The sequence below is a fragment of the Phyllopteryx taeniolatus genome, chromosome 4, assembly GCF_024500385.1.
Source record: "Phyllopteryx taeniolatus isolate TA_2022b chromosome 4, UOR_Ptae_1.2, whole genome shotgun sequence".
NCBI classification, from domain to species: domain Eukaryota; kingdom Metazoa; phylum Chordata; class Actinopteri; order Syngnathiformes; family Syngnathidae; genus Phyllopteryx; species Phyllopteryx taeniolatus.
The window spans coordinates 766,946-775,764 of record NC_084505.1 but is presented as its reverse complement, the minus strand read 5'-3'; the positions used below and the strand labels follow the sequence as shown (position 1 = coordinate 775,764).

General features: G+C 44.8%; 1 long non-coding RNA gene across 1 annotated transcript; it reads right to left on the bottom strand.

Moving 5' to 3' along the window:
* Nucleotides 1–1,318: 1,318 nt before the first annotated feature.
* Nucleotides 1,319–3,387, bottom strand: LOC133477307 (uncharacterized). The gene is made up of 2 exons (XR_009788291.1): nt 2,268–3,387; nt 1,319–2,036 (listed from the first exon to the last, which is right to left on the bottom strand). It is a non-coding gene; the product is annotated as an uncharacterized LOC133477307 (long non-coding RNA).
* Nucleotides 3,388–8,819: the final 5,432 nt, after the last annotated feature.

The following is an 8,819-nucleotide window of genomic DNA, read 5'->3' as shown; positions in this document are numbered from 1 at the left end:
TTGGCAGAGGAGAAAAGGCACAAAAAAAAATTTCACCCCCAAAAATGTGTTTTTTGTTTTTAATTTTTTTTAAAAATTAAAATCAAATCAAGTTTAAAAATAAACCAAAAGTGATTAAAAATAAACAAGCAATTAACAAATACTCCACTTGTAAGGGAATCCGTTAGGTAGTTGTGTTTACTATTAATGTGTTGCAGGGCTAAATCATGTTACGTTATGTAGGGAACGTTTGCGAACGGGAAGTGAAGTTGTTGTTTAAGCAATGCAGCGCCCTTGTTGGTAAAGCTTGTAATCATTACATTGTAAATGGGCGGAAAATCAAAAAGGCTTCAATCGTACAATTGTAGCCGTGGTGTTTTAAGCAAAACGAGCAAAAACGGAAGCTTCTAAATTCATAAAAGCAATCGATCTTGGTTGCGTATGGATGCAATAGTTTAGCGGCTATGCTAGCTAGCCGGGGCTATTAAGAGGGGGTTGTTGGAGTGTTGCCGTTATATCCTCGTGATGGGATGAACAACAGCGGCACGGTGACCGACTGGTTAGAGCGTCAGCCTCACAGTCTGAGGACCAGGGTTCAATCCCCGGTCCCGCCTGTGTGGAGTTTGCATGTTCTCCCTGTGCCTGTGTGGGTTTTCTCCGGGCCCTCCGGTTTCCTCCCACATCCCAAAAACATGCATTAATTGGAGACTCTAAATTGCCCGTTGGTGTGAATGTGAGTGTGAATGGTTGTTTGTATGTGCCCTGCGATTGGCTGGCAACCAGTTCAGGGTGTACCCCGCCTCCTGCCGATGACAGCTGGGATAGGCTGCAGCACGCCCGCGACCCTAGTGAGGAGAAGCGGCTCTGAAAATGGATGGATGGATGGGATGAACAACACGTCAGCACTGTGCCGAGCACACAAGAGTGCGCCCCTATATTGGTGCATGTATCCCTTTTAAGAAAAAAAAATCATCTGACCGATACAGGAAGTGTGTCATTTGGATGTGCCGCGCCAAATTGACATGTTGCGGATTTGTTGGATGGAGTTTTGCTGTTGCTGTTGGATTTTGGAATTTTGCTTGCCCTCACCTTGTTCCACTGACTTCATGGATCGTTCCAAGAAGTTTTTTCCAGTCTGGAATCATTTTGATCTTTTAATGCCAAATAAGGTAAATATTTTTCTCCTTTGGGCATTGTTTCCTGTTAGTTTTTTAATTAAATATTTTTGTACTCTTTTCTGGTAGGAGGTTTGAATTGTTTTCAGACAAATACACTTTTTATTTTATTGTAGGTGAAGTGTCCGCTCTGCTCCAGCGCTATCTTACATCAATAATCAGAATCAGAATCAGAATCATCTTTATTTGCCAAGTATGTCCAAAACACACAAGGAATTTGTCTCCGGTAGTTGGAGCCGCTCTAGTACAACAGACAGTCAATTTACAGAACACTTTGGAGACATAAAGACATTGACAAAAACAACAACAAACAACAATTGTGCAAAAAGATGCAGAGTCCTCAGTTCGAATGGCTAATATCGCAATAGTCCGGTGCCACCCTTTTCTGACTGAGGACCATGGTCTCAGATTTGGAGGTGCTGATTCTCATCCCAGCCGCTTCACACTAGGCTGCAAACTGCTCCAGTGAGAGTTGGCGGTCACAGCTTGATGAAGCCAACAGAACCACATCATCATAAATACTGAGGCATTATAGAGCTCGGCATGGCAATGAAGAAATGTCAGATGCTCGTGTGAGTACAACAGGTATGTTGAAATTCTCACAAAAAATGAAAATTTTCAAAAATAGTTTATTACACACAAGGCTTTGTGTGACTCTGTAATATCCATCCATCCATTTTCTACCGCTTATCCGGGTTGGGTCGTGGGGGCATTAACTTTAGCAGGGACGCCCAAACTTCCCTCTCCCCAGCCACTGCATCCAGCTCTTCCGGGGGGATCCTGAGGCGTTCCCAGGCCAGCCGAAGGACGTCGTCTCTCCAGCGTGTATTGCAGGGCTGGCCAACTAGTCAGAGACTAAGAGCCACTTTTTTTTCTGTGTTACTGCAAAGAGCCACATACACGGGTACACATGAACATCATCTTTTAATCATGTATGCACGCATACACAGACCTCTGCTCAGCCAGATCTAATGAAAATAACCACACCAACATGATAATATCAGTAATTTTCAACAGTTAACATTGTGTGCACTGTCTCACACACACAAACTCTCAGTTCAAGCAAGTCCACAAACAATAATAGAATAATTTTCAATAACATCTTTCTCTTACTATGCTGCTTAGTGAGACTTCTGGCATTACTTATCTTGAACAATCCTCTTCAAATCTGGCTTGTATTCTGTTGTTGCCACTCTAAGCAATTCTTTCAAATGAGTGTCAGTCAGAACAGATCGATGCTTTGATTTCACATGTTTCAGGGTAGAAAACACAGACTCGCAGACGTACGTTGACCCAAACATGGACAGTATCTTAAGCGCAGCTCGTTTGATGTTGGGGTATTTTTCAATTGGGACACTTTTCCAGAACTCAACGGTCCCTTCCCTTAAAAAAGCTTTCAGTTGATCCTCCTCACAAAGGTCGATCATCTCCAACTCAGCCGCAGCCTCATCTGTGACGAGCGGGGCTTTCAAACAGTCTGGCTTCCAAGCCAGCTGATATGATGCAAGCGTTACGGTCTCCGAGTGTTTTGTAAATTTTTTGAAAAACTGCACCTGCTTTTCTGCCTTGCTTTTCAAAGCGACCAACTTGTTCTTGCGAAGTTCAGTCCCTTTTGGAAATTCCTGTTCGATGTTAGGGTGGAGTGAGCTGAAGTGACGCTGAAGATTTGAAGCTTTGAAATGCGCTAATGCTGCGTGACATATAAGGCAGATCGGCTTGCCATTACGTTTAACAAAAAAATATAAACTCTCCCACTCTGGCAAAAACGTCCTGTGTTCTACTTCATATTTTCGTTTGGCTGTGCTTTTTTTCCCTGCCATTTCAAGAGGTAACTTGACGGAAATTGTTTACAACACAAATGATGTCACACCAAAGATTCTCTCGTCGCTCGTTTGACGTCACTCAAACAGGCTTACATGGTCAGTGTGCCATCTAGCTGTAGGGGGAGTGAATGACAGCGCCAGCCAAGCATTTTTGACACATGTCATGTGACAGCTCCTGAAGAGCCGCATGAAACTAGTTAAAGAGCCGCATGAGGCTCGCGAGCCGCGGGTTGGCCAGGCCAGGTGTATTGGGTCGTCCCCGGGGTCTACTCCCGGTGGGACGTGCCCGGAACACCGCACCAGGGAGGCGTCCGGGAGGCATCCGAATCAGATGCCACAGCCACCTCATCTGGCTCCTCTCGATGTGGAGGAGCAGCGGCTCTACTCTGAGATCCTCCCGGATGACCAAGCTTCTCACCCTATCTCTAAGGGGGAGCCCGGACACCCTACGGAGGAAACTCATTTCGGCCGCGTGTATCCGGGATATTGTTCTTTCGGTCATGACCCACAGCATGTGACCATAGGTGAGGGTAGAAACGTAGATCGACGGACTTGGAAAGTCGGGAAGTCGAATCTCAGATTCAGGAGGAGCAGTGTGGTTTTCGTCCTGGCCTTGGAACAGTGAACCAGCACTACACCCTCGACAGAGTCCTCGAGGGTGCATGGGAGTTCGCCTAACCACTCTACATGTGTTTTGTGGACTTGGAGAAGACGTTCAACTGTGTCCCTCGGGGAGTCCTGTGGAGGGTGCTTCGGGAGTATGGGGTCCCTGTACGGCCGGAGTCAGAGTTTGGTCTGCATATCCGGCAGTAAGTCGGACTCGTTCCCGGTGAGGGTTGGACTCCGCCAAGGCTGCCCTTTGTCACCGATTCGGTTCATAACTTTTACGGACCGAATTTCTAGGCGCAGCCGAGGCGTAGAGGGGGTCCGGTTTGGTGGCCTCAGTATTGCATCTCTGCTTTTTGCCACCTGTCCCAGCTTTTTAGGAATGTGTTGCAGCCATAAAATTATTAAAAGTTATTGATTATTTGCTAAAAACAATAAAGTTTATCAGTTTGAAAATTAAATATCTTGTATTTGTCGTGTATTCAATTAAATATAGGTTGAACATGATTTGCAAATCGTTGTATTCTGTTTTTATTTATGTTTAACACAACGTCCCAACTTCATTGGAATTGGGGTTGTACAACCCGGGCAGTAAGCGCGTGTAATGAAGTTGTTCACAATCATAAGTAAATTAAAAAAATGTCACGAACTTCCTCAGCCAATGGCAAACAAAATAAAGCATTTGCTAAGTCAATAACAATAAAACAAATTGTATGTGTGGTCAATTGCAGTCAAAGCAGAAAAGGATTTGGGACCGGAATAGTGGGTGTTGTAAAAACAGAATGAATGGGTCTGAGATCGTGTGTCATCCGATACTTCCCCCACCACCTTTTCCACGGGCAAAATGTTCCAGGAAGACGACGAGGGCTCCAAGACCCTCGATTCCTTCAAACCTACGATGGTGTCCCGGATGCCCTCATCGGCCTCCGGAGTGCGTCGATACTGGTTCTGCCAGATGGGGTTTGGGAAAGAGACAGAAAAATAATGGGAGGCACCGTGGAGCAGAAGTCAACATCAGTTGTACTCTGAGTCCACAATGCCTCAGGCAACTGCGCCAGAACCGTTTCAGCGTCAGAGTGACCTGTCTGCGCTCTACCATTATCAGGTGACATTTGGTGATATTCTAAAATAGAGGAATTTGTAACATATACCAAATTGCCATACCCTGACATAGATGATGAAAACTCGACATCAGGAATGGCGGTCTGGACCCAATCTTTTACGCACTTTCTAATCATGGGACCCAAATTTTTTGATTGATGGTTAGGTCCGACAACCAATGTGATGTGTGGCACAGCTGTCGTGTCCATCTCATACCACTTGCTCTGCTCCTGTGTGAGACACACATGTGAGGCAATGCCAGTTGATATGACATACAAATAGTCAGAAAAAAATGACCACTGATTACCTTCAATTTGAGATGAGAAGTGGTCCTGATAGACTAGGTCATATGACTTATCATAATACAATGTACAATGTAACGGGTCAATTGGTGAAGTGTAAGGGTGCAGGCTAGTAAGCCATGGACACCAGAGTTGATAGAGGGTGTGCAAACCGTGGGAGGAGGGAGACTCAGGATTCAGAGCTGCCCAATCGATGTCAGCATATTGATCTTGATCTGCCGTGGGGACAGTAAAGAGCATGACGTGTGATGCCCCTGGTGAATAATGACAGTCAATTTAAGTCCCATCCGGGAAGGCCACATGTAGCCCATCGTGTCCACCGAAGATACTAGCTCAACACTTGACGAGCATATCTGAGAGGGGTGTCCATCTGCAGTCACCGGAATGCAGGGGTCTGCCAAACCCTGCACGTCGAGGCTTCCTGGGCACCCCTATTGATGAGTGGAGTACTGCCCCAGAGGTGGCGGCGCCAGGTCAGCATTCGGTAGCATGTGCGGCGGTGGTAGTTGTTGCAGTTGTTGATAAAACAGAAGTGGAGGTCGTGATGTCTGGCGTGGTGGTTCAGATGGTAAAGTTGTGCCTCACAGGGAGTCCGACCTGGGGCAGGTGGAGCGGCAGTCATGGACTCCTGCTGCACCAGTTGCTTATCTTTTTTAATGGACTGAGAATTTACTCTTTTCTAGCCTGCAGCACCTGTAAATGTAATAATTATTTTTCTTTATCTGTATTAGCCTTTTCTTTCTTTTTTTTATGTCTAATTAAGTAATGCAAAAAGGGTATTTTCCAATCAGTAGGTGTTGCTGTTGTCATAGCCGGATTATTTTTCATAGCATCGGCCACTGGGTGGGTTGCTCCTCTGAGCACCACATCACTATGAAGCTGAGTCATCACAGGACTATCCGACGGATCACCACCTGAAGCTTTGGTCCAGTCTCGGCACATGAGTGAAAAATAAGCAAGGCCTGTCTCCTCCCCACCATCCGAAAAACACAGTTGGGGAGAGAGACCTGGATGGGGTCCTGAAGTCGCCCATATCTAACACCTCCCCCTGTGTGGCATTTCAGAAATGTTGCATGAAAATTGGAAGTTTTTCACTTAAGCATGTGCGATAAGACATATTGAAAGGAGTATACATAAGTTCCTGTATATGAACAGAACAATGCAGGAGGGGCCCCAATAATTTCCTGTTTATGTTTTTATTGTTTGTCTTACCAGACCACTTCTCCTCTAACTGGAGAGTCCGCACTCATCTGCTTCCTCCTTCCATCTGCCATCTCGTTAACTGATCCTGGTCCGGACCAGTCATACACAAACTCTGAAACAACTCACACGCTTACACATATTATGTCTCCTCTATCTTCAAATGGGCCGCACTCAAGTGTATACGTAAACCATCCAAGTGTGAAATATCATTACCAAATGAACAGAACAATGCAGGAGGGGCCCCAAGAATTTCCTGTTTATGTTTGTATTGTTTGTCTTACCAGACCACTTCTCCTCTAACTGGAGAGTCCGCACTCATCTGCTTCCTCCTTCCATCTGACATCTCGTTAACTGATCCTGGTCCGGACCAGTCACACACAAACTCTGAAACAACTCACACGCTTACAGATATTATGTCTCCTCTATCTTCAAATGGGCCACACTCAAGTGCATACGTAAACCATCCAAGTGTGAAATATCATTACCAAATGTAATTTTGTCCAGCTCCCTCTTCACAGAGTCATAAGCAAAAACTAATCTTGAAAATGTATATTTTCCCTGCAACCCTAAACAGGATTAGCGTTACTGAAAATGGATGGATGGCTGTATATAGTATATTTTTTGCATTTGTAAATAATGTAATGTAATGTGTACCTCAGTAAAGGTTTTGCCATATGAATGGGATTATTTCTAATCCTTTCCTAAAGAAGTGGTATTGACTTGAACCATGCAGAGTTCAGGGGAAGTTTACTTTGAAATGTCACATCATATTAGATCGGACCTTTTCTGTTGGTGACCTGGGGTGGTCTAGTGTTACCCAGAACTGCACTGGTGTTGCGATACCTCATTGATTTTTTTAATGAATGTTTTAAATCAGTGGTAGTGACAATGAAATATGCATATTTCAGGAGACTTGTATTTTGAAATGCCACATCATATTTGGATGGGACCTCTTTTGTTGGAGACCTGGGGTGGTGTAGTGTCCCCCAGAACTGGACTGTTGTTGCGATACCGAAAGGATTATTTTTAATCCTTTTTTAAAAATCAGTATGCATTGATAGCCACGTGTTATTTGAAATTCAACATCAGAAATGGATGGGACCTCTTTTGGTGGAGACCTGGGGTGGTGTAGTGTCCCCCAGAACTGGACTGGTGTTTTGATACCGAAATGATTATTAGTATTCCTTTTTAAAAAATCAGTATGCATCGATAACCACGTATTATTTGGAGGCTTCTATTTTGAATGTGGCTTTTGTCGCTAGTTTGCGGCATATTACCGTAATGCCTAGTATACATAAAATTAGGGGCGGCTGGCTTGACTTCTTCTTTTCCTGTGGAGCCTGGCTTGACCGCAGTAACTGCAGGCAGGAGGTACACCCTGCACTGGTTGCCACCCAATCGCAGGGCACACATAGACAAACAACCATTCACACGCACATTCATAGGGAGGGGCAATTTAGAGTCTTCAATTAACCTATCGTGCATGTTTTGGGGATGTGGGAGGAAACCGGAGTACCCGGGGAAAACCCACGCAGGCACAGGCAGAACATGCAAAGTCCACAAAGGCGAGGCCGGATTTGAACACGGGTCCTCAGAACTGTGAGGCAGATGTGCTAACCAGTCGTGTCGCCGCTACATAAACATTATTTGTTTTATTGACTTAAATGACTGGAAGAAGAAGCTGTTTGCTGACCAGACTTATTGATAGTGTGTGTGTGTGTCTGTGTCTGTGCCTGTCTATGTTTGTGTGTGTGTGTGTATGTGTGTCTGTGTGTGTGTGTATTTGAGCGCATGAGAGAGAGAGAGAGAGAGAGAGAGAGAGAGAGAGAGAGAGAGAGAGAGAAAGAAACATCTGCAATTTACCGCAAACAAACAAAAACTGAAAGAGGCTGCAGTAAAGGCCTGGAAAAGCATTTCAGATGAAGAATGCAACAGTCTGGTGAAGTCAATGGGTCGCAGGCTTGATGCAGTTATTGTTAAAATTTATGCCACCAAAAATGATACTTTAATTTAATTTAATAATGTCTGTTCCAATACTTTTGCTCACTTAAAAAATGGGTGGCTTCAAACAAAAGGTGCTCTGTCCAACTCAATCCTCAAAAAGGCCCAGCAGAGGATGTACTTCCAGTGTCTTCTGAGGAAGCACGGCCTGCCACAGGAGCTGTCGAGACAGTTCTACACAGCAGTCATCACAGTCTGGTTTGGTGCTGCTACAAAAAAGGACAAACTCTGACTGCAATGGACAAGCAAAACTGCTGGAAGGATTGTCGGTACCACCCTACCCACCCTTGAGGACTTGCACGCTGCCAGAACTAAGATAAGAGCATGCAAAATCCTCTTGGATCCTCCACATCCTGGTCAAACCTCTTCCAGCTCCTTCCCTCAGGTAGGCGCTACAAAACAATGCAAACTAAAACAAGCAGACATTCCAACAGTTTCTTTCCTCTTGCCATTAACTTCTGAAACAGTTAATTTACAACCCCATTGCAACATGCTGCCAAGTTGAGTTTGTTGTCACATCTCTGTCGGGTCAATTATACATTACTCGCGCACTTTTGCACAATGGTCATTGCACCGGACTATTGCAATATTAGTCATTCAAACTGCTCTAAGTGCTAGAGGACTCTGCA